Genomic DNA, 24,917 nt, shown 5'->3' with positions numbered 1-24,917 from the left:
ATTCTAGGTCGGCTCGGCATCTGCTGCTTGACTCTGCTGCCTTTTTCTGTTACTGTTGCTTTTCTGAACCTGAGAAAGTACTAAAATTGGATTTTAATCTTCTAAAAGAAAGAAGGGTCTTCTGGCTTTGAACAATGTTTCATATACTGATCACACACTGATTTTGGCATTTAATGATTGAAAGCTAAAGAGAAATTGGGAGAGAGAATGCCTTTTGAGGCTGTTGAAAAGATGAACCAGGGTAAAGGCTGAAAACAACAAATACTTTGGGCTAAAGCTGCCCCAAAAATGCCAAATGGCACAAGTGATGTATCTGTCTTCGTTCCCACATACCTGTGCTATATCTGAATGACTACAGTGGAATCTGTAAGCTCTGCAGGTTGCATGCAGGAGTGTGGCTTTTACACGATTTGGCTGAAAGGACGACCTGCATTGAGCAGGGTTGGAAACAGCTTGAGCTTCCAAGTTAGAGCAGAGGGCTGAGTCAGTTGTACTGACAAAAAATGCTGCTCTTCTAGGGAGATGGAAGTTGTACTCTGAAGGTGATGTTTCGACCTAAAATATCAAGCAAAACCTCAGTCCTGTCTTCTTCAGGGACTTTGTTTAGTGAAAAGTAGCTGGAAAACGGTAATTTTAGTTAGGGCGTTTGGGGGTTTACTTAACGTAGTTAATAACAGCTTGGTGGCGTTCAAAGGCATCTGAGAAGATCTTTAAATCTTTTTTATTTAATTCATTATGTACAAGTTCTGGGGCAAGTTTTCAGCAGAGAGACTGTGGAGTGAAGTAAAAGCCAAACTCTTCTTTGTAGATTTGAGGTGGTTCTGTTCTCAGAGATAGAGAAAATGTGACTGTTACAGAGCCCAGGATGTCTTTCTTTTTTTTGCTGTTCAATGTGTCTGTTGGGGACTTCCATTTTGTCAGTACCGTGGGCTTTTTGTAGCTCTCCATCTGTGAGCTCAGCGCTGTTGCCTACAAGACCTGTAGTCCAACACTGTGTGTATTGTTTGGGCAGGAACTTCTCATTTGATTACCATATGATTCACAGTCCTGCTGTGATACCAGCTTATGTCATGTGTGTCCTGCTCCCACGCCCACAGAGCTCACATAAATCCTCTACTTTGTTTATGTTTATTTTGTTTCTTTTGTAGTAAAAAGGATGGCTGGAAACCTCAGTTGTGGAAAGCAAGTGCGGTCAACTATGACAAGGTTTTCTGGCTTTCCTTCCTCTCTTCCTCCATGTGTGTATGCATACAGAGCCCAGCCTTGTCTTTCCTTGCTAAGCTAGGATCCGATTACACTATATCCCTGCTCTGTTCCCTCTCTTCCTCAACTACTAACACAAACATAGTAATTAATACAAGCCTCGTGCGTGTTCTGTACCTTCCTGCAGTCTCTTCTACAAAACTTAGGCAAAAGATGCCGTCTCTTCTGCCAGCGTTTCAAAAGCAACCACGCTGGTGCTACCGTGCTCAGCAGGCTGATGTTGTGTTGGTGACTTTGACTGTTCATTTAAACAGCCCATGATACTCTCACAGCCAAGCTTAACGGTTTTATCCTCAGTCATTCCAGTGCAGCAGGGAAGGGTAGTGTCTCACAGAAATGAAACATCAAGGTTGTCTGCTACAGCCTCTTATCTTGAGGCTTGAGCTTGTGCCTGTTGCCTGCCTGTTGAATAGGATCCTGGTTCTTATCTTCAATGGGCCACCTGGCAGTCATTTAGAGCAACTTTGAACTGAAGCTGTAGCCCTGGGGATGGTATTGGTGCAAATCACCTGACCAGGGACTCCGAGGTTGTTACTGGAGGTGTTCTGGATACAGCCAATGTCACTTGTCGAAGGTCCACAGGGAGACTAACCTCCCTGTCTGATTGCTGGTTTTCAGCTGAGTGTCAAACGTAAAGAAACCAACCCAACCCCTTGGTGAACAGCAGTAGGGAGCAGCGTGCCCAGCATGGGCTAGAATCTGCCTCGTCAACTAGAGAGCTGGCACCCCTAAGGAGATCCAGATTTAGACATCTGGTGTTAGACTTAAGGGTTGGGCTCAAGAGCAGATAGACTGGTGGCCCGATGGGAATTCCCGCTGAAATTCGACAGTTTTAGTATTTCAAATGAAACTCTGTGTAATCATTTAAACCATTTTATTGTTTGCAAGGCTCTGTCCCTAAGCAGAAGAGCAGAGAAACTAATTGTTAGGCAGAAAAATGTGACTGGTAAACCACAAAAACGGGAAAAGAATTTAGAGTGTGAACAACCCTCTCCCTCCCCTTTCTATGAGGCTTTGGTTTGATGCAATCTACCAAGCAAAATACAGCAAGCGCTTTTTTGGTAGGAGGGTTATTTCCCTAATTCTTTGGTAGCCATAATACTTTATTTTAGCCATCTAATGTGATATTACCAAGCAGACTCCCAGGTAGGCTTTTGTTGCCTTAAGAAACTTGAAGGGAACAACTGTCACCCTGGGATTCATTTTTCAGAAGACGTAGAGAGATCACCAAGAAACTGTTTCACTTCTAGTTTCTGCCTTAATCATTCTGAACTGTGCAACCCTGTATGGTTTAGTTGGTTAGAGACTGTATGAGAACATGATTTGGATTTCCTTGGCCAGTATGAAGCAGATAGTCCAGTGAAGCTGATGTAAAATTGCTTTGAGTTGAGAGTGGTATCAGGTGGAATATAGTGCTGTGACACTTGCGCTGCTTGTGTCTAACATCTTGGGAAAGTGACAGGTTAAAAGTAAAGCCTCAGGAAAGAGAGACTGACATTCCCTGTGCCAGACAGAGCAAGTTTGACACCTCTTCTCCTAAATGTTTGCTATGATGGAGAAACCAGTAATTGTGTGAAGCTGCAAGAAGTCAATTACAGTTTTGTAAATAGCTCTGATTTTTCACAATTTCACACAGAATTGATCTCTTTCTGCTATAATATTGCAAATGATCTTTAAAATATTACTATTACTTTGGAGCACTGTCAATGTAGAAATGACAGCAAGGGCTGCCTCCTTGCCACTCTCTCAGCCCTTGCTTCCTGTGGTATGAGCTACAGCTAGTGCCTTGCATCTTCTGTTATTCTGGGTTTTTTAAACAGATAGCTGTCCAGACTTTATACATGGCAGGAGAAGCTGGTAGCAATGATAGGCTGTAAAATAAATTAATAATAATAAAAAAAGTTATTTCAGGCTAGTTTATGTGGTGTGATTTATGGGTGTTCCAAAATCACTCTGTTTCCATAGTGCAGGATCAGACAGATGATGTCAAATAATAAAATGAACGAGGAATGTTTATTTAAAAAAAAAAACAACCCACTACTATGCGGCAGCAATTGCATTCTAGTCGGTTGGGAGAATGTATGAATGTTGAGAAGAGATTAAAGAGGCATTAGGGTGAGCCAAGATGTTACGCTTTTTAAAAGAGCGGGGAGGGGAAATTCATCCATTTCACAGTCTGGCTGTGAGCCTGCCAACCCTTAGTCATGGCCTTGTGAAAGGGAGCAGAGAAGCTGAACTGACCATTTACTTGCCTTTTATTTTTGGAAGGAATTGGTTTGAAATTAAAATAAAAATCAGTCTCTTTTACATGACGAAATAAGCCATTTTTCTTTGGCTATTATTTGTGAAAGGACGGCTCTGCCTGTCACAAACTTGGATGCAATTCAGGCTGACTGTGCCAGAGCCCCCCAAGGGGATGGAGCGGCAGGTCCCAACAGGGGTGATGTCATTGACGTTGGATGAAGTTGAAGTTGCTCAGAACCAGGCAGGGAACGTGGAAAGCAACAAGAAAAGAAATAAAGATGACAACTTAAGTCACGAACAAAGTAATATGGCGAATAAGTGCAATTTCAATATGGATTGGTTCCATGCAAGAAGTGACTGTGGCGCACGTGAGCGTAGCTCGGTTGTCTGAATAGCTGGTGATACAGTCCAGTCAGATGGCAGTGGGGAAAGGCCTTTTCCTCCACTTAGAAGTTAAATGGATCACATGCTCCGGCTGGAAGCCATGCGGATTCATTACTCATTGCAGAATTATGGTAAACTGTCTTCTCTGGAGCCTCAGCTCTCCAAGCACGTGCACGAACCTGCTTTCCTGTGAGACACACTCCGACTTCATCCACCTGTGGCCCTTCTTCTAGGGTACTCATTTTCCTCTCCCTCTTTTGGCTGGCTCATCTGGTCTTTGAAAGCAGTATAAATCTGAAACAGAAAAAGTCTTCTGTCAGAGAGAAGCTGTACTGCAGAAATGAGCCTTACACGTTAAGAATATATTGTCCCATATTGAAAATGCAAATATGTAATAAAAATGCCCGTATTATTCCCCAGTTTCTAGGTGTGGAAAAGGAGGCATGGAGTAAAATGTCCCAAAGACCCTGAACAGAAGACTCAACTGGGGGATACAATCCAAGAAGTGTAATGCCCTGTTTCTGTGTCTCTAACAACATCTTTCTATAGTCTACCTTGTGACAGACCAAGCCTTGCCTTCCTCTCTTGCTGCAAGCCTCAAAGTTTCAAACAAAGTGAAGCTTTGTATAAAGCACAGAGCAAAGATGGCTGGTGAAGCTGTGTGTCTTTTAGTCTGACCACAACAGATTGATTTATTTTTTTATTTTTTCCTCTCTAGTCAGACACTGGCAATAAAGAGAATTTCCTATGTGTGTAACTGGTGATCTTAAGTCATTTGCCTGCTCCCACTGGCATGCCCAGGCTTGCCTTTCATCTCCGCTCAGTCTTTTAAAGGCCCAGGAAAGCACAGATAGATTTTAGCCTTATCTCATAACTTGTTGTAAAACAGCTTCTTTGCTGAGTAATTGGTTTTTGAAATGTTTTCTATCACTATAAAAAGATTGCATTTTCATCAGGGCACAAACGCTGCCACAAATTCTACAGGGACAACGCTCGGCCCATGTACTTTCATGGTGGATCTGGACAGGACACTTCTGGGCTGTTCCCTTACTCTGCCCTGTGGTCTGCATGGGTTGAGAATTAGGGTTTTAATTGTGAATACCAGAAATCTGTATTTGCAGCAACACTTACCTTGCCATAGACAATATTAACTGTTTGTTTTTCAATTTAATACTTGTATTGAAAAAGCTGCTTTGTCATGAATGCATGTTTGCTGAGGGTTGTCTTCCTGTTTGGGGTTCCCCCCCCCACCCCCCGAGTACTTTGGAGGAAAAACAGAATTATGAAGTAACCTTGCTTTGAGGCTGATATATAGTATTAGGTTTTTTATATAGCATTATGTTTTATATAAAGCAGCAAACTAACGCTTGGCCTTTCATCTCAGTGGATCATGAATTTAGTGTTCACAAGGATAGGATCTTTTCCCTGTGAAGACTGAGAGCTTTTGTCTGCCATACTGTTTCCTTCCTCTGCATCTCAGAGCATTTTCCAAGCATCTCTGAGGCATCATCAGTTGGAAACAGTACTGTTAACTGTTTAACAGATGAGAAAACTGAGGGAAATGCCTTAGTCATGTGATTTAGTGACAGACTGGAATAAATTAAATATTTCTGCTGCTGGGTCCCATGAGCTATGTACTAAACTTACTGCTGCCTTTACAACCTACCAAGTCTTTTCCCTCTATAACCTCTGTTTCAGCACGGACTTATGGTAATGCTGCCTCAAAATAGTTTTCCTTTTCTTCTGAGAATAGAGAAGTTTTTCTTCAAAATATGTACTCTCCCCCAGATTTTTATTTTTAATCGTCCCCTGCTGAAAAGCTCCACATCAATCTTATCTCAGCTTGTCCTTCCAGCAGGAGAGGGGTTTGCCTAGGCCCCATCCAGAGCAGGGAATGTCAGCGCCTCTCTGGGTTATTTAAGATACGTCTACAATGTCATAAATCTGATGTTGTCATTCTAATGGTACAATAACTTGGAAATGAAAGAAGTCAGCTGGGGGAATATGTGTGCACTGGAAAAATCATCCAGAATACTGTGCTGGAACAGAGGTTTGGATATTGTTGTGGAAAAATCTTGGAAGTCGTTAGTCTGGTGCACAGAAGCAATGAAGCAAAACAGTGATGCTTGTTTAATGAAGGGAGAGAATGTGAGAGGTGGCAGACTTAATGTGTCTGTTCCTTCTAGACTCTTAATTTTTTTTTTTTTTTTTTTTGTAGTGGTACAGGTCTTGATGGCACTATCCCTTAGGAGAAAGTGAACATAAAGTAAGCCAGAGGCTAACCAAAACAATACTGAAGCAGACTCTAGCATTGAAATGATTTATTGTTTTGTTGTACCTCCCAGCTGAAGACACTGAATAAACTATATACCTGTGGAAAGGCCTTGAGGTTTTAAGGCTGTCAACCAGGTACCGTGTAGTGTGTTGCATAAAACTGCTCAGCGGAGATGTGTTTCACCTGGAGACTGCACCAGGTGCCCCGTGTTCACCAGTAACTGTGCAAATGGGAAAAGCATTATTGACAACCTCTGTTCTCCCCTGCTTTTCCCTGGAATATGTCTGACTTCCAGAGCTCTGGGTTTCCTGATCCACCACAGTCTTGGGGAACGATGCTGGGCAAGGGCTTTGATGCCCATGCCTCCATTTCTCCTGCTGAAAAACAAAGACAGTGATAACGATCTTTCTGCTGTAAGAGAGCTGGGGTAGCTGAAGAAAGGGGTTATATAGGTATTGTTTAAAACTGTTTTAAAAGGAGGAAGGGCTAAGTTGATTCAAATCCATAAAGCAGTGTTCCTGCAAAGAGTGGTTTAGGTCTATTCATTACATCCCAGAAGAAAAGGTAGGAGGAATTCTTGGTTTGTTTTTTCAGTCTGTTAGATGAGAAGAGATTCAGAGAGACCTCTTCCTTCCTACTAAGAAATGCTGAGTTGGAAGGAGTTTCTGAAGGTCTCAGTTAGACCTGAACCTCAGAACTTTAACCATGTTTGAAAAAGGAGCGATGATGATGTCTTCAGTGAAGCCTAAATCTGAACCAAATTTTGACAAATATACTCTGTCTGTATAGTGGGCCCACATGCTCTGTCATACCTTTTCACGATACTTTGAAATCCAGTCCTCAGGTTTCAGGCAGTGTGCAGGTGCAGGAAAAAACCCCACATTTTCCTTTTCAGTGCTTGGTGAGGTGAAGAAAAATGGTGATATATCTAACATGCTCTTCCTTTCATTGTAAAATACAAAAAGTTGCATCAGGCTTTATTCCCAACTTTACAAATGCACTTAACTTTTATTTGTGAAGACATTTGGCATCAGAAATCAAAAAGACAACATAGCCTCTTTGAAACAGATGACCTCTGTTTGCCCTGTAAAATTTCCTGCGTTCTGCTTTTCATTAGCTATTTGCTTATGAGATTTATACACTGTATAGATTAAAAAAAAAAACCTAACTATGGTACAATTTAGACCTAACACAGACCTTAGGGATGATGTGATCAAGCCTATAAGAGCTGGACTCTTTGTGGTTTAATGCAGCACAGTTCTTACTCAAGTCAATGCATGAAATCACTTAACTGAAATCAGTGAAGGCACAACAGCTTCCGTAATTATGGCTGCAATGCTCTGTCACGCATACTTAGGAGTTGTATTTTTTCACCTAGGGATGCCCTTAGTATTCATGGAAGTGTCTGACAGGGAAGAAACTGATAACTTGGAGGGAGCCTCTTCATCCTGGGCAGATATTCGATGATTTAATGAAAACTTTAGCTCGGATACTGAATGCTTTTGATTCAGTGTTGTATCCTGGAACTTCCCCCAGCACAAAAGGATTAAGCGTTGATTATATTTTTTTTCCTAGAATGTTAGCTCTGGTGGGAGATTAATGGGAGATTACTGGAGCTGTTTAAGAGGATTCAGCATTGTAAGAACTGAATATTCAGAAGCTGAACCTCATTTCAGGTCTTCTTTCATCAGAACGCTCCAGTGTGTATGGGGTGGGAAGAGATGGTGAAGGTAGAAAAAGTCTTCCAAAAAAAAATTTCTTTTACATTTGCCTGAAGGTCTCCTTTATAAAGATGTAACATATTACCAAATAGAATTTATGTATAGACAAAAAGAAATCTTAAATTAAAATATCTTACACAGAGGTTGTCAAGTTGCATGGAAACCTGTGTCGCCCTGTCCTGACGTTTGCACTATACTAGGGAACAAAAGCTGCATGTGTGTGAACAGAGAATTTCCTACCTTCTTTTCCTCAATTGCAGAAGTTTTTTTCTTTTTCTGTAAGGTAACAGTAATGTTTGTACTCCGCATCATTTACCAGAATTGCAACACATTTTAAGATGGCCAGTTAGTCAACGCATCTGTGTGAGTAATGTCAAGGATACTCAGAGATCACGTTGTCCCTAACTGCCCCGTAACAGCAGCCTTCAGGGCTGAATATGGCAGCTGTGAAAATGCACAGCAGCAACTTTACACAACAGGTTAGGCCAGGAAATGAAGGAAATTTTAAACTACACATGTCACAAGAAAGTTAAAGCAGTTGGAGAGGTATTGTTCATGTTAAACTGTATCGGGATGTTTCATTAAAATTTCAGCTTTCAGAAAACAAGTGATGTGAGCTTGAACAGTTGTACCTCTGAGAACGTGGTATGCAAAGTCACCACGTTAGTAAATAAATTAATCGTTCAAAGTTGGGAAAAAGCAGCCTGTGGGTTATGTCCAATTCTGTAGCATTTGTCTCCTCAGCAGGCATAGCCAGACTGAGTCACAAGCGTGAAAGCTCACTTGTGAATCCTGCGTGTGCACAATTACATGAAAGTTTTGACTTCCATTTGAAAATGATGGTACAAGAATAAGCTTCAAATTGTGTCCTTGGGGACTGAAACCCTATAGGAACATCTGCCTAGCTGAAGAGAGTCTGAAATGATTGTTCTCTCCTAAGCTTTTTAGGCCAACGCTAAGACCCTCAGAGCATCGTCACCACAATTTGGTGGTGGTGGTGGACTACATGTGGCAGCCGAGCCTCCTGGCTTGTCAGTAGATGTGCTGGCTGGCCCAGCACAAGTACTGTGGCAATGAGCATAGACTCTTCCATGCTTCCCACCTCTCTGTGACCATATTTGTTAGGGAGGAGAGAGGAAGAATCTGGAGTGGGTCAGGGCTTTAATGAGCTGTGGCACTGGGAGGAGCTTTGGACTTGCCAAATGTCCAGCCCTGACTTCTCAGCATTTCCCAGATCAGTTCATAAGAACAGCCAAACATTTTGTATGTCTGCAGGATAGTAGTTTTCTTTTCTTAACTGGTGGGACAGCATTGCTGTGTGTGGGCAGCTACTGGTTTTTGTGTTCCTTTCACCCCAGCGGTGGCTGTATTTCCTTTTTCCAGGAAGCACTGCCTGTGAACTACCTTGTTTAATGTATAAGGAAGTTCTTTTAGATACTTCAAGATAAAAGGCATCCATAACACTGCTTCAGAATTAATGATGTCATGCCAGCACCATCAGAGAGTTTATGAGTCTTGGCTTCTTAGACTCTCATAAAATAGGTAATTTATCAGTTGTGCTAAATGAGAGAAATCACCCTCCAGCTGAAGCCGGGAACATGCATGCTTTCGTTGCATTGGTAGAGGAAGAGAAGATTATTAGATGAGCTGTCATATTGTAACTAGATCAGTGCTGCATTTTGGAGAGAAATTGTCTAAATATTGAAAAACTGTTCTCTAATTATGGTCTTTAAAATACTTCAGCATCAACTGACCTTTCTGCATGTGTTGTTTTCCTTTTTTAAACACAGCACCACACAGAATTTCTTGGCACGCTGGCACTGTAGTTAAGTCTAACTTGTCATCAGCACAGGTGGCTCTATGGCTGTTGGATTGGAGCTACCTTGCATTCATCTGTCTTTAAGCATGAACCAAGAAAGCTCATGTTTGAGAACAGCAAATTCTGGAAGTGTTAGTAAGAGCTGCTTACTGTTCTCCACTTCCCTGCCCTCCTTCCCCCCCCCCCCCCCCCCTCCCCCAACCAATCTGAGGAGTAAAGAGAAGAAATGTTTTTATTTCTGGTTACAGGGAATAAGTTTAGAGGCAGAGAAGTGGACTTGCCCATGGTCTGTAGCAGAGCTAGGGAGAGAACCCAGACCTCCTGCAAAACCATTTCTCCCTGCCTGTTGTACCAAGCAACTCACTAATTTGAGAGTAATATTGTTCCAGTTCTCAGGCTATCTAGGCTGATGTAATATTTTGGCTGCAATCAGGTGGATCATAATAAATTTTCTGGAACCATTTCCAGTTCTCTGTTTCTCTTCTTATAAACAACTTCTTGCACTTGGCAAATTCAATTTGTATCAGAATGCCAAAACTATGGATAACTTTTCTACTAATTTCTAAAAGTAAGTCTTTTACTATTTTCTCTAAAAGTAGAAGAGATAAATTTAAGGGATCCTACTTAATTTATGATTTTCAGTATTTCAGCAGTTTCTATTATTTCTACAAGATGTAGTGGCAATGTAAGGGTATGATTTTGTGGCAGCTTAGGCCAAACTAAATTGGTGTTGCCACAGTTTCACCCATCCCCTTTTGCCCCCAAACATGTTCCCACCACCCCTTTTATGCCTGCACTTGCATTTATGTGTTTACACAGTGCTTATGTTGAGGCAAGGAATTGATGTGACCAAAGCTAAGCCTACTGAGAGAGAGGGGATAACAAAACAGAGAGACATCCCTCTGTTTCCTGAAGCATCTTATGATACAACTGCACAAATTCCAATTCTGACGGAAGCAGAGACCAGGAACACAAAGCTTGGAATCAAAGTAGAGGGGCAGGAGCACAGCTTCTCTAATACTAGAGGTAATTTGATGGAAGTTCAAAACAATGTAGGTGGTAGTGAGAGTACCAAGCCTTCAGCTCATTTTTAATGCCCTGGGTCTCTGAGATACTACTTCTTATCTGTGTCAGTCTGCATGGAAAGGGTAATGTGGAGACATATGGGTGCAATCTGGCCTGAAGCACGTTATAACGATGATCTTTCATCAGGTCAGCTCTTCAGAGAGGGCAAGAGGTGATTCAGTCTCCAGACAAAGATAACAGGTTAGACAAGTGCCAGTCACAGGTGGGGTAGGTTGATGTGAGGGCTGTGATTGGAGTATCCCATGCTGTTTGCACTGCAGGTCCAGAGCTAGCTGTGCGAACAGCCAAGGGATAAAACACTTGTTTTTACTGACTCGAGTGTCCAGGCACCTCATCTAAGACATAACACAGGGGCTCATGTTGCAAACACAAACACAGGGGAAACATTTTGGACAATAGACAACTCTCTTGCATGTGGGAAATGAAAATAGTAGAGGCTAGAATTGCTGCAGGTCTTTGAGGTATTTCCTGCTCTCAAAAGCTGCAGCTTTTTCCACCTGTCAGCAACATGATGGGTTTTTAAACACTATATGATACAGCTCTAGCTACTGCATATGGCCAAAACTGAGAGGTTTGGGCTTGACTCCCACTAAAGTTTTCTCTGCGCGTACCAATTTTTTTGCTGTCTTCTGTTTTTGGTAAAACTGCGGTTGACAGATTTGATCCAAAAATCTGCTTTTTGCTGCTGGCTTTGTATATTTTTATACTCTTAACACTGCCAGGTAGAAAGCTCTTCCATCCAGTCTTTCACTAGGTAAGTACTATCTATGACCTGCTGGTTTACTGGTAAAAATGGGATTACAGGGAGAAACTTAGAATGGGAGAAATCTCTCTCCTATACTCTAGAGATAGTTTGATGGACACTGTAGTGACATTTCTCAGGGTGAGATGAAGGAGAGGATTGCTTACACGTGAGAGAGACACCCAGCAAAATAGAAATAGAGTAATAGTGCAGCTGGAGATCAGGATTCCTACTGGCTTTACACAGCAGAGATTTCCACATTAGTTGCTGTCAGCATGGAGACCCCTTGGCATTATTAGGTCAAAGAAAGGTGCTAATCCATCACAGAAAATAGCTCAGAACTTGATTTATATTCATTTATCTTTGCTCTGCACAAATGCTTTGTTCCTTATCCTTCTTTGAATCAGGCCAGCCTAATATATTGGCATCTCAATCATCATTTGGCTCCTACTGAGATGAAGAAGCAGTGGTTGGGCCTGCAGGGCTGTAACAGTAAATCAGTGATTTATTAGTAAGAATAGGGCAGGAAGGTGAAGAGGATCTCGAAGAAAATAGGTAGTTAGGAGACTGGAGCGTTTTTATGTTCGTGTTTGTCTGATTATTCTGCCCTGAAGAACCGTAAAACAGCAAAACCGAAACAAAATCAAGTATCTTGAGGTTTTAAAGCACAGTATTAAAAATTTGATTCCTTTATCTTTGTATCTTATTATGATGATTTTGAAATTAGCCCGTGAAGGTACATGTGGAAACTGAATGACTTTGCCCAGATAGCTACAATGGATATCAGGTTCCATTGGTATGAAGAGGCATGTCCAGCTCTGCTGGATCACCCTTTGTTTATTGTGCCACTCTTTAGGGAATGAGGTGAGGGGAAGGGACATAAATGATACCAGGGGTTAAAGGATATAGAGTGGTATGAATTCTTCAAGACCCTGAAAAAATTAGGAAAAATAAAATATTTCCAAGATAAGAAAGTGGCTGTTACTGGACTGTTTTCCAGCACTTTCCCATTCTTTCACTAATTCCTTCATCAGGGGATGTTTGGGGTTTTTTTTCTGGTTCCTTTCCTACCATCCTTCTTCTATGTATCTATTTCCAGAGTCTCTGAGTCTCCTGTGTGCTCCTTTCCCTTCCCTGTTCATTGTATTTCTTTTTGAGAAAAAGACGGGTTTGAAGTAAAATTTCAACTCCAGGTAAGTCTACGTTGTGGAGCATCTGTTTCAGATCCAAGCAATGCTTCCTAGCTCCTATTCCAATCTTTATTCCTACCTGCATTTTGAAATACCCTAAATGGAGCTGCAGTGCACTCTAGTTTTAGCCTTTACCAGCATGTCTTGTTCTAACAGAACAGTCTCTTATTCGAACTGTTGCTTCAGTAATTTGGTGAAAGAATGGAGTGCCATTTGAGGAAAAAAGTATTCTTAGATAGTTGAGCCTCCCCAAATCTGCATCTGCCGTGGTTCTAGCTTTTGCTTTCCTCCATGACAAATTTAAAAAGCCTTCCAAGACATTTTTTCTTGGCAATAGTCAAAGCTATTAATGTTACTAGGATATAGTGGTTGCATACAAACAGCTGGATCCAAAAAGTGATTACTTATGTGGTATGGGATTATTTATGTGGTATGGACCTTTGCTTTTCAAGTACTTCCATGCTGTGCATCTCTGCTACACAGCAGTAGAGATGCTGCACGTTGCCTTCAGAGAGAAAATCGCAACATAGAGCAACACAGTCTGAGTTTAGCAGGGAGCCAACAAAATAAAAAATATTAATTTTATCTTATAGCCTAACGACTACAGAAGGTTTATAGACAGAGGTAATGCTATGATAACTTATTTTTAAAAAAAGTTTTTCTAGCTGTGTTATTTTTGTCGATGAAAGGATTTTCCTCTGAGAGACAGTTTTCCATTATTTTCCTAACAATTGGAGGAAGGTTCCCTGTAATCTTAATCTTCACCACCAGTGTGTGAGATTCTGCCATAGGAACATCTTTACGTTCAGAAGCAGGCTTGTTCTTTGTTGGAAATGGGTGCTGACTGAAAAGGTGGAGAGGAATGCAAAATGATAATACCTGCCTGCTTTTTTTGTTTGCAGTCAGCTTGTGTCCTTCCTCAGGTCATCTTTTTTAGTAAGTACGTTGCCATGGTCCTGCTGTTTCAATAGCCCCTGACTATGACTGTAGGCAAGTTATTTTAGCACTGTATAATTCCAGGTTACTTGAAAGATAACTGACTTCCTGATTTTGAGAGGTATTTAGAAGAACAGGCCGCACAGTCGCAAATAAGCGGTAGGCACTCTAGAGTTTGTTTCCTGCACCTCAGGTTCTGCAGAATTGGCCAGCACTGACGGGGATGGGGCTGACCGGCTCTTCTGCAAAAGTGCAAGAAATGCCACTTTATTTTGCAGTTAGCAACAAGGGTTCCATAACACTTAAAATTATTTTGGTTCTCTCTCTGGTAGAAATTGTGGGCACAAAATCATGATATTATTTTTGCTTATTCTCTGTGTGAACGTCCACTTCTGTGTTTGGAGCACTGGCTGTGCTCTTGCCAAGGCTGTTCTGGCATGCGTGAACTCCCTGTCCGAGCAACACACTAATGTTCCTCCTGGGGACGCTGTCAGCATCCCTGTGTGTGCACGGTATTGTGAAGCAACAAGAACCTGTCTTGCTCTAAAAATACTTCCCTTTTTATTTCTGCCATAAGGCAATTTTTCCTTTTTTTTCACCACCTCACCTGAGGGAGGTGACGTCTACAAATAATTATGTTCCAAGTGCCAAGAAAATAATTGCCTGCTAAGAACTGGTGTAACTGGAAGCTCACGTGCAAGAGAGCTTTAAGAAGATAGCACACTGGCAAAATCAATTGGGTTGAATGGTTGAATCCATTACAGATATGGTGCATGGGTGTAATAAAAATGTATTTTCCCTGTTTAAAAGAAAAAATACAAGATTGAGGTTTTAATTTTCATCCTCTACACAGATGCTATGTTAAAAAACTGAAACATGTGGTAGTGTTTCCAGATTCTTCAAAGAGCCATGCCCATCCAGCCTGAGCACTGTAAATGTTGCTGCTTTTTATGCTTATGCAAAAAAGATGCTGTTCTAGAATAAAAATATAGGCAACCTGTTTTTCTTCTGAGCTATTTAGAGTTATAAAACAATGATGGGGATCCATTAATCTGAGTGGTTTCCTGACCAAGTATTTAGATCTTAACGTAAATGTCTATAAATAATATAGTGGTAACAGCATTCTTTTGAAAACAAAATTCAAAGAGGTACTGTTTGAAAAGTGAATACTTGCTTAGGGCAGTTATATTTAGGGCTTTAATGGAAGTGTACAAGTTATGCTTTTTATAAATGGCCACAACCAAGAGACTTAGACTTTGAAATGCGTTTGGCACTTATGCAATGTGAGAGACAGGCCAGAGCCTTGTAGTGGAGTTGTTGGGGTTTTTTTTCTGCTAGCTTTACAAATATTGCCAAATTCTTGTAGCCTTGCTACCCCCAAAGGCTACATTCAAAAATAGATATTGTATCTACTCTTGTTTGTAACTGGCGTTGAGCTTGAAAGGCTGAATCCTGGAAAAAGTACAAGCATGATGGTGAGTAGGTGAGGGGAGGACAAGAAAGAAGAATGCAGATGCAGAAGTAGAGAGTAAAATAGGTGCTAGAAGCCAGAGCGAGTGGCATATGTCATGGAAGGAAGCCAAGCATGAATGTAGATGGTATGAGATGGTACTTTAGTACCACACATGGTGTGAGAAACAGGCAAAGGTGGTGTAAAGATTGAGGGCAAAATTCAGCAGCTGGTGAATAAGTGGAATTCCTCAACTCCACTTCTGAGTCTCTAAACAATTGGTCATTGTTGACAAGATCTCCAGGATGCTTTGATGTGAGGAAGCAGAAAGTTGCAAAATACTACCATTAGTAAGAGACTGATTCGCTGTATTGTGAGGGAAAAACTGCCAAATGCTTCCAAGCGTTTGTTTGAGGAAATAACAATTAGAAGAGGAATTGCTTCTGTTCTGAGATAAAATTGTTGCTGGTCTTTGGTGCTATCAAAATACTCCTAGACAGTAAAACTTATCTAATGGTATGTGTCAAATACAAATGTTGTTATCTGTATGGTGAAGGTTTGTGTTTATACTTGTCCCAAAAACCTGTGCTCACCAAAGCTAATATTGGGCTCTATGCAGTTTTGGGGTAAAAATGACAAAACTTGTGATTCATGAACTACTCATGCACGTAAATGCTGGTGTGAGCAATTTACTGCAGTTACCCTGACAACAATATTGGAGATTAAACTCTAGGTATCAAATCTACAATAATACTGTCCTTTTTTTGTGAACTACCCAGGATACACCCACCTGAAGTTTTGTGTTGTCTGGCTGGTGACTCAAAACCTGAATCATTTTTGTCTGCAGGTGTGGTATGCATGTGATCATCCTAGCGAGACTCCAAACCTTGCCCTCTTGAGGTCAGACTTCATGGTCTCAGGACTCTGCTGTGTTTCACTTAGATAAAATTTCAATCTTGTATTGAGTGACAGATGCATATTTCACCCTAACAAAATCAAAACTGCGCAGCTCTGTATCAGAGGGCTGGTGTTGCTAACAGCTAATGGAGACAATCCTTGAGTCATCTAAACCAGACCAGTCCTTTAAGAGCAGTAGTTTGGTTACCGTTGAGTTCCTATTTCCTCATGGCTTTTTAAAAAGAAATGTAGAATAAATAGCTCTAATGATACTCAGATATTTTAAGTCATTAACTGATGTAATTGCAGTCTTGATGTTTATTATTAAGTGACCACAGTTTCTAAAATTTCATTTTAATGGCATGTCTTCAACAGCCAGGCGAGTCTAACCAGAATAGATTTTATCAGCCCAAGGGCTCACCTGTATAAAGAAGTTGATGGGTAAGGGTCATGTAGAGTAAACTCTTTCCAAAGATTCCTCTGGAATAGCTGAGAAGGGCTTGCATGGGATTATTCTGGAGCACTGTCCTGGTCAGATTCTCCATCTAGATGTTCCCTAAGAAAAGGAACTGGGAGTGACAGAGGATATAAATTTACTACCCTTTTTTTGTGTTTGGCAAGCATACAGATCATGGGATGTATAAATAGAAGAATTGAACACAAGTAAAGAGAGGTCATTATGGCATGTACAAAGAGCTTAGTCAGACCACATCTGGAGAACTGGGCAGGATTCAAAGACCATATTTCAGGAAGGACAGTGAACAATAAGGAATGGATTAGAAGAGGGTATTGTAGAGGGTATGAGGGCTCTAGCTGGTGCCTGCAGTTGCTGCAGTCCCACTGGTTACTCCAGATGAAGCTGTTTTTACTGTAAAAGCACCTAAATTTGAAACTTCTAAAGAATTCCAAGGGAATGGAGACAGTGACATAAACCTCTTCTCCCTAAGCTTTCTAATCCCCACAGTAATGCTACTAAAGGACTCAATGTTTCTGGAGTTGCCATTGTTTACTTGTCGTATCTCTCTTTCTCTCTCTTTTAAAAAAATAAGGTTTGGGTTTTTTTTATCTTTCATATATTGTTTCTCACGTATGTGCATATATATTGTTTCTTCTTTATAATTTTTGCTATGTTTGTCAGAATAACCGTCCCAACACTGTATCCACATCAGAATCTCTATTAGGCTAAAATCCATTTTGCCTTTCTTAACTGTCTCAGTTGAGTAAAGCTTCTCTTCTTGCATCATAAGCTCCACTGAGGTAGAGTTATACATTGTCACAATATTGTGTCCTTTCATCTCAGAAAGTAGCTGTGTCTCAGAGAGCTTTGGGATTGTTGAAGGTAAAAAGGTCTGTAAATGAAAGATGGACTGTTGCCTAGGGACAAAAAAATTTACTATTGATACACACAGGAAATTGGGACACTGCTGAAATGTTGAGTAGCATGAAGGATTAAGATGAGAATGAGAAATGAAGCAAGAACACTGCTTCTGTCACACCACCCTTAACAGGAGTGAAGCAATATCCCCATTTTCCAGATAAGTGAACTGGGACACTGAGATTGAGTAAACTTGTCAGGGTTTACACAACTAGTTAATGTTGTCTTCTGCATGTTGGATCACAGTAACTTTTTCTGGCACAGGATTCTGGTTTTGTATTTCTTTCACAGCATCCATAATCTATTTATACCATGCCTTATAAAACTTTCTGGTTTTTTGCTGATATTTATAGCCCAATATGGGCTTTTCTCTTTAATGTGCCTGACTGGATCCTGAAAATGAGAGTGTCCTAGAAACATAGGTGGATTTGTCTCTCAACCTAACATTAGTCTAGTGTGGGTCTTCGCCTGTTTTCGGACCCTGTGTAGAAGATCCAATGCCTGGAAAAATTGTGGTGGATCAGCCTAGTTTTAGGGATGTACTTGTTGACATGCTGGCATACACGCTGCCCTTCAAAAGTCGGTGTAATCACAGTACTAGGAAGCATTTGGAATTTATGTTTACAGATCATATTCTCAAAGGTCTTTTGTTATGACGTATAAAATAGGTAGCACAGTTCTACAGACCAAAGCCTTTCAGTCATGCCATTTATTTCAAATCTCTGGGTCCAGGTTGTGAGAGCAATGGCTCTGTGTTGGCCAGTTTCAGACAGGCAAGGTCGAATGGCACAGGGATTCTGAACTGGGAGATTTGGACTTTGCAAAGAGCTGATTCTGATGCAGGAGCGTGGTAGTTGCTTTTCTTTTGTCTCTGTTTCTCTATCTAGGAAATGGAAATAAGGACAATCACCATCTCATAAAAGCACTGATACCTTTTATCTTGCAAAGTATGCTGCTGCTGCTAAAGATAAAATTTGCTGTGTTTTTTGGCAGTTATTGAAATATAAGCCAAGGATATGTTCCCTTGAGTTTATGTTCAATTAAGTACTTGGGGCCAAGACAGATTAGTGGTAGTCCAGAAGACCACAGGGATATGAAAGTGGGATTAATGACTCAGTAAATACTGACTCGGTACAAAACCAAGGCCTTTCTCCTACATTTATAGTCATTTGCAATCCTATATATCACAGCTGGATTCAGATATTCTTATATGTTCTTATAGATACTTCCTATCTTCTACCCTCCAAGTTCCAGCACAATTCCACCATTTTCATAGAAAAAGTGAGGCAAAGTATGTCAAACGTTTCCAAGCATGGCAAGAAGACAGGGCACAGTTAGTTACCTAGGAGTAAGGAAGCATTTAAGTATTTGTAGGGACTGTCAGTAGGCTGCTGCTCTTTCTGTGGCAGCACATGCAGCAGGGTAGTGCTGCAGCTCACATCCCACTGCAGAAGCTGTGGGCTCTGCTGCTTTCACCTGCTTTTGGAACACAAGGTGCTGCAGTGACCTGGACCCCAGAAAAGGGGAACTGGGTTTTGAGAGTGCTTTAAAACTCTGTTTTGGGGTATTTTGATACTTCCAGTCAAGCAATGCCTCTTGACATTGAGCTACATGGAGGACCAGACTGCATGCTTTAAGACAATGCATCTCTGATAATATTCCTGAAGTCCAAGCAAAGTGCATTTTGTTAATTTGAAGGGGACATTGTCTCAATGAGCAGTTAGACCAAGACTGGGGAGCCCATGTAAGGGCTCCGTGAATAAGGCAGACCTGTCCAGAAGTGTCCGATTAGGACAGCAGCTCTTCAGTGGAGATATTCAGTTGAGCACTTGCAGAAGACTTCAAGATCTTCTCTCTCTGCTTGAAGCTGCTCCCTCTTCTGCTTTTCCTCCTGTTTTCAATTACAGAATTGCTGTTTAATGTGGATGCAGATACAAGCAACTGTGTTTGGTTTTTCTTACTGCTGACAGAGACAAACTGAAAGGGATGCCTGCCTGCTTTATAGCAGAAGCCACATTATTTTCCTGTATGTTAGCAATTATATGCATTGTTTCCTGATCACAAGTCTTTCTCACAATCTATAGCATGACTGTAGTTAATTATAGAGCCTGATGCGTTTAGATTTGAGTGAGTTCTATCAGGAACACTTTGGTTGCCTGTTTTTCAGAGAGGTGGGGAGCATTTGGTTGTATTCTGTCAGAATGATCCTGTCTCATTTCATAAAATAAATGAGGGTTGAGCTTTCCTAGCAGTGGTGGGTCAGCATGAAGAAAACAGAGCTCCAGCAATTGGCATGAATTCTAGGTGGTGCTCTGTACTCTGAATTGATTGGCAAGAGGGAACTGCATGGCATTGTGTTGCGTGGTAAAATGGGAAACAAAAAACAAGGAGAGCCTTGAATGCTCCTTGCCATGAAGGATTACAGGACTTTGTGCAAGGTGACAGCCATCCTGATGTCATGGCCAAATTCCAATGTGGAAACTGCAGTTGCAATTGGATGAGGTTTTTACTGGGTCCACTGAAGTCAGAGGGATTTGGCTGTTCACTTCAGTGTAGTCTGGTCATCACCATCTGCCTTCAAAATTTTGGCCTTCCAAATTACAGCTCGTTTCACTGGGATCAGCTATCATTCTTGCTTCGCAGAATGTTTCTTATGGAATTTATCACAAGCCAAACATTGCAGAACACTGATGCTGGAGACCAAGACCAAGACCATTTTTTCTCACTTGGTTTCCTAATACATTTTTCTAGCGTATTCACAGCAGTTCTGATTTCACATATGTGACTTTTTGCTGTATTAGGGGCTTTTAGAAACAATTTATAACATATGAAGACAACCCTGAATTTTCTGAGGGCTTTCGTTTCTGCTTGATTTTGCCACACAGATACTTGTTTCCTGTTGTGCTAATTTGTATTATGGTAGTGATCAGTAACGATCGCCACTGTTCTAGGTGCAATGCAAACACATTACACAGAGAGAATCTTTTCCCAGAGAACCTGTTTTTATTCTGGCCAAAGGGAGAAATCAATATACATTGTAGCGTCTCACAGACTTTACTAGGTTTATCCAAGAAAAAGCACTTCTTCTGTGTGAGTAGTTTACAGTCTATACCCCTGTCCTAATTATATTGCTGATTCTTTGCCTAACCTGTCATGAATGCAGGCAGTGCATTTCTGAAATACAGGAGTTAGTACCCTGGGCAATTTCTGTGAGGAATCCCAGACTGCAGAATTCAAGTCCTTTCCAGACCAGTCTCCTAGGCCCTTTGCCATTTGTGAGTGGTCCCATCTTAACCTCCAGACATCATGTAAGTGTTTCAAAGTCATCAAATGGGCGATGAGTTAATCACTAGGAAGTTGTCTCCCAACATAAAGGGTTTAGATCAAAGTAAGGAAAGCGCAGAGAAATTCATTACAGCAAGGTACAAATTATGGCTAGTCCTTTTTCATTAATGTAACATCCAAACAGCATGAAGTGTGAAGATAACATGGGTACTTTAAAAATTATTTGAAATAAGGTTTTTTAGACATTCAAATCTTAAAATAAAATTCAGGTTAAAGTCTGCATTTGCTTCTATCTTGATACCAAAAGAGCAGAACTTGATGCTAGCCTCTGAATTATCACAGGACATTCAGAGATGGGCCCAGGGTTCCTTACAGAAGCTGCCTTGCTTGAGGCTGGACTGATTGCCCAGCTCAGGGAAACCACACAAGAGTTTTGGACAGCCCTGCTCATAGGAGCAATCGCATTATAGCCAAAGCTCTCGGCAGAACTGCTGCACCTCTTATAGCAAAAAGATGTCCAAGAGTGTGAACAGACTTTTCCCTGGACCTAGCTCAGACCGTGGAAGCATTTTCAGTTGCTATTAAAAGGCATCCAATTACAGACAACAACTTCAAAATCTTTAGGCAAGTAGAATAATTTGAGTTTAAGGAACTGCTTAACTGGGATTTCACCAGTCATGACTGCCTTTTAAGATTGTTGGCAGCAAATGCCCATGAACAGGTTTTGTATTTAACAGAGGTAGAATAAATATGCCTTTAGTTCTAGCTGCTATTTCAAAGGCTGTGGAAATATCAGAAACAAATTGTTAGCCAGCCGTGCCTTAATCACAGTGCTACAAACATGCTTTCGATTGGGCTGCTACAGGGTGTTGCCTCATACTATTCTAGAGAGGTGACTTCTTAGCTCCTTGTGCTCTTGAGGTTTGATCTAAGCCACGCTCAAATTAATAGACTCTCACTAACTTCACCTGGGCTTGGATCCCATACTTAAAATCTTGGTTAATTAAAAAAAAAAATTGTGACCAGAATGCCAGGATACAGCCAGGGATGTGTAGGAAACACAGCATAGCCCACATTAGAGAAAATATTGTAGGAACAGTGGTGTGCATGCCTGAATGGTTTATTCCTGCACAGTAATTATGTGCTGTTTCACATTGTTGTTTTGTGGCGAAAATGCACTCTTGAACATCAGGAAATAAATGGGCAGTTTTAATGTGATTTCAAACAGAGAATGTTTTGACATGAATTGATTTACTTCAATTACAGTTTTGCTTATTTAGCTAGCCATGATTAAAGCCAGTGTTGCCACAATTAGAAAAATACAGAAATATGAATGCCAGATAGAAACAGAAATTGCCCCTTCGGTTTATACCATTATAACGCATTTTGACTGCGAATTTCTTGTTTTGGGTGGGAGGAGAGCAGGTACCACCATTTGGGGTACAAGTAGTCATCACAATGCAGTTGTCTCTGTTATCAAACAGTGGTTTTTTTAAATTTGTATTAAAGATTAAGTCTTGTTCCTAATTATACTACCAGTGGGCAAAGCTTGACTGCAGATGACCTTGTGCCTAAATTTCTGATCTGAAGAGCAAAGATGATGCTTTTCCAACTCTGCATAGTTACTGGAAGCTTACTGGAGAGGAAATCTTGATTGGTGTGCTGCAAGAACTGTGGGGTACGTTTCTACTTTGCTGCCCATTCAGTGACTGCTCTCCGTCTGTCTTGGAAGCACTGTCAAGAGGTGTGTTTCTCATTCCCAGACCTGCCTGACGTGGGGAGCCTTTGTGAAATCTTATGTAATGAGGGCCTGATTCATACCCCACTGCGATCCCAGGGAAAATCCCCAGTGGCATCATCAGGCTTTGGCACGTGGCCAGAGTCTCGGTAACTTCCTTATTTCTCTCTTGTACATAGAGGATATTCCTCAGCTGTACCAAGGCAGATGAGAACATAAATCTTGTCTGCAAGTATCTTGTATGAGTAATTTTTCCAAAAGTAAATAAATCATCCCTGTTTCCTCTTACCCACAGCACCTGGCAAACTGTTAACTGAAAAACTGAGAAAACGTTGTTTCATTTGTGAGCCAACTTAAATCATTCTACAAATCTTTATTTTTAATTTCTTGTTAGAAAACAGAACCAACCAAAACTGCCTGGCAGAGAAAATGTGCACTTTTTTTTTCTTCTGCCTGGCTTAGTAATGTAACTGCCAGTTTCTGTTTTCGCCTCTGTAGAATTATATGCCTCTATTTGAAACTTTTGACAAATCAGTCTATTTTCATTCTCCCTCTGCCATAAATTCAATCCATATGTCTCTAAAACATCCTTTCATAGCTTTAACATGGAAAAGGAAGCGGCTCAGGCTCTGTATAGGAGGCTACAGTGTATTTAAAGCAAGCTCTTCTAGTTTGCATGCATCACTTCTGTTAGCTCTTAAAGCCTCGACTTCCTAATTATTCAGGTTACAGAGGGCATTGGCAGAGTTTTCTGCATTAACTAACAGTGATGTACAGTGAAGAAGCACAACAGGATAAATCATTCCCTTATCCTCAAAATGTCCAGGAAGTTTTTGATGCAGCCCTTGGCTTTACCACCAAGCAGGATGCAAAGAGGATGTGAAAAGGGTAGGAGAGATCAATTCAGCATAAAATTTCAAAAGAAAACATCAAGACAAAGAAACAAAGGTCTTGCACAATGCACTGCCATTCAGCTGGCAGGGTTTTGTTTGACAAGAATACACAGCACCTATGTGACAGGAGGTCACTGCAATAGGAGTAAAGTATCTCCACATCTAAGACTGAACGAGGGTCAGAAGGTGAGGGTGGGAAGGAAATGTGGGTCTCAGCTGAAATGTATCGATATGAATGTGGATGGATCAAAGTTGAAAAATCAAAAGTACAGGATGCGGCAGACTAAGAGCACAGGCAGTTGTGGCTGTAAGTGTCTGAAATCACAGAAAATTTGGGCCAGGGCATGCTACTGGAATTGCGGGATAGAGCCATAATTAAAAATATGGTAGCAACTGAACACAACTGAAAATATGATAGCAACAAGGGTACAAGAACACTGGCCGAGTGGACTGCAGAAGGTTTTTCAGAGTCCACCCGCACTGTGGGTACAGTGTTTCATCAGATCCACCCCAGGGTGCCACCAAAGGAGGCAGGTCCACTCTCCCACCCCAGCCTCAGTCACATACCCACAGTCCCCACCTCACAGCAGCTCTAGGGATCCCATTCTCACCCTTCCCTCTGTGCCACACAGAGCAATCTGGCCAGGGGGCCAGAAAATTCAGCTCACTAAATTGAAGAGAAACTAATGAATTTTGGGGAGGAAAGCAGGGGTGGCAATTTTTTTTATCTCTGCTGCACTGACTTGCATTGTGGCTGCAGATCTGCCATGCTTGACCAAAGATAATGGGTGAAAAAGATGACTGGGGGGAGGTGGATGACTGCCCCCTTTAGAGACCACCTGCGTCTTAATGCGAAACTGTATATCAGGTTTTTTGTAGCATCCTCAGTCTTCGCTACCATTCCCAGTCAATTCACCCAAACGGTCTCTAATTTGCCAACAATGCAAATGAGTTGTAGGGATATGCACAAAGTGGGATGGGGTCCCAATAACAACTACACAAAAGTGCTTGCAAATGTGTCGTTCTGTTCAGTTACGGCATTAATTCTCATGTGTGCAGGAAGATAAAATGGAAGGAGTGTGTGTGTGGTAAACGCGTGTGTGCAATGTAATTATCTTTCTAATCTCTCTCTCTCATAGAAGGGTCATTTATAGAGATGAAAATATAGTCAACCTCAAAACACGTGGGCGTCGTTTGGCATATCCAAAGGTTTGCACATGTAGAAACCACAGTCTGCACATTTGAAACTGCATGCAGGTTCAAAGAACTGGCATAGCCCATGGTTTTGTTTTCAGAGTTGCAAAGATTGTTGCAGCTACCATTTACCTTAGATGGACTTGAGGTTGTCTTCCACACCTCTAAAAATCAGGTCCTTATATCTAGCAATCTGCATACAGCTGTTCGAAAGCAAGCTGTGAGTGCATAGCTGAGTTGTTGTATAAACAATAGTAGAGACTTCTCTAAAGCTTTTCATGTAGTTTTATCTCAACTGCAATTTGTTTCTAGTTTTTAAAGGCTGTAGACACATCCAGCCTTACTCCCTAGAGCCTAGTTTCACTGTTTCAGCCGTTCCAATGGTATTTACAGCACTGTTTGATTTTTCATTTGAACTGTTCAAA

At 41.2% G+C, this 24,917-nt stretch overlaps 1 protein-coding gene across 5 annotated transcripts in view; it reads left to right on the top strand.

The window, feature by feature from the left end:
• Positions 1 to 24,917, top strand: part of ABTB2 (ankyrin repeat and BTB domain containing 2) — a 158,781-nt gene that overhangs the window by 81,059 nt on the left and 52,805 nt on the right. The window lies entirely within an intron of this gene.

Source organism: Strix uralensis, chromosome 15, assembly GCF_047716275.1.
Source record: "Strix uralensis isolate ZFMK-TIS-50842 chromosome 15, bStrUra1, whole genome shotgun sequence".
In the NCBI taxonomy this organism is placed as follows: Eukaryota; Metazoa; Chordata; class Aves; order Strigiformes; family Strigidae; genus Strix; species Strix uralensis.
Note: the sequence above shows the minus strand (reverse complement) of the source record. Positions and strands in the feature narration are given on the sequence as shown.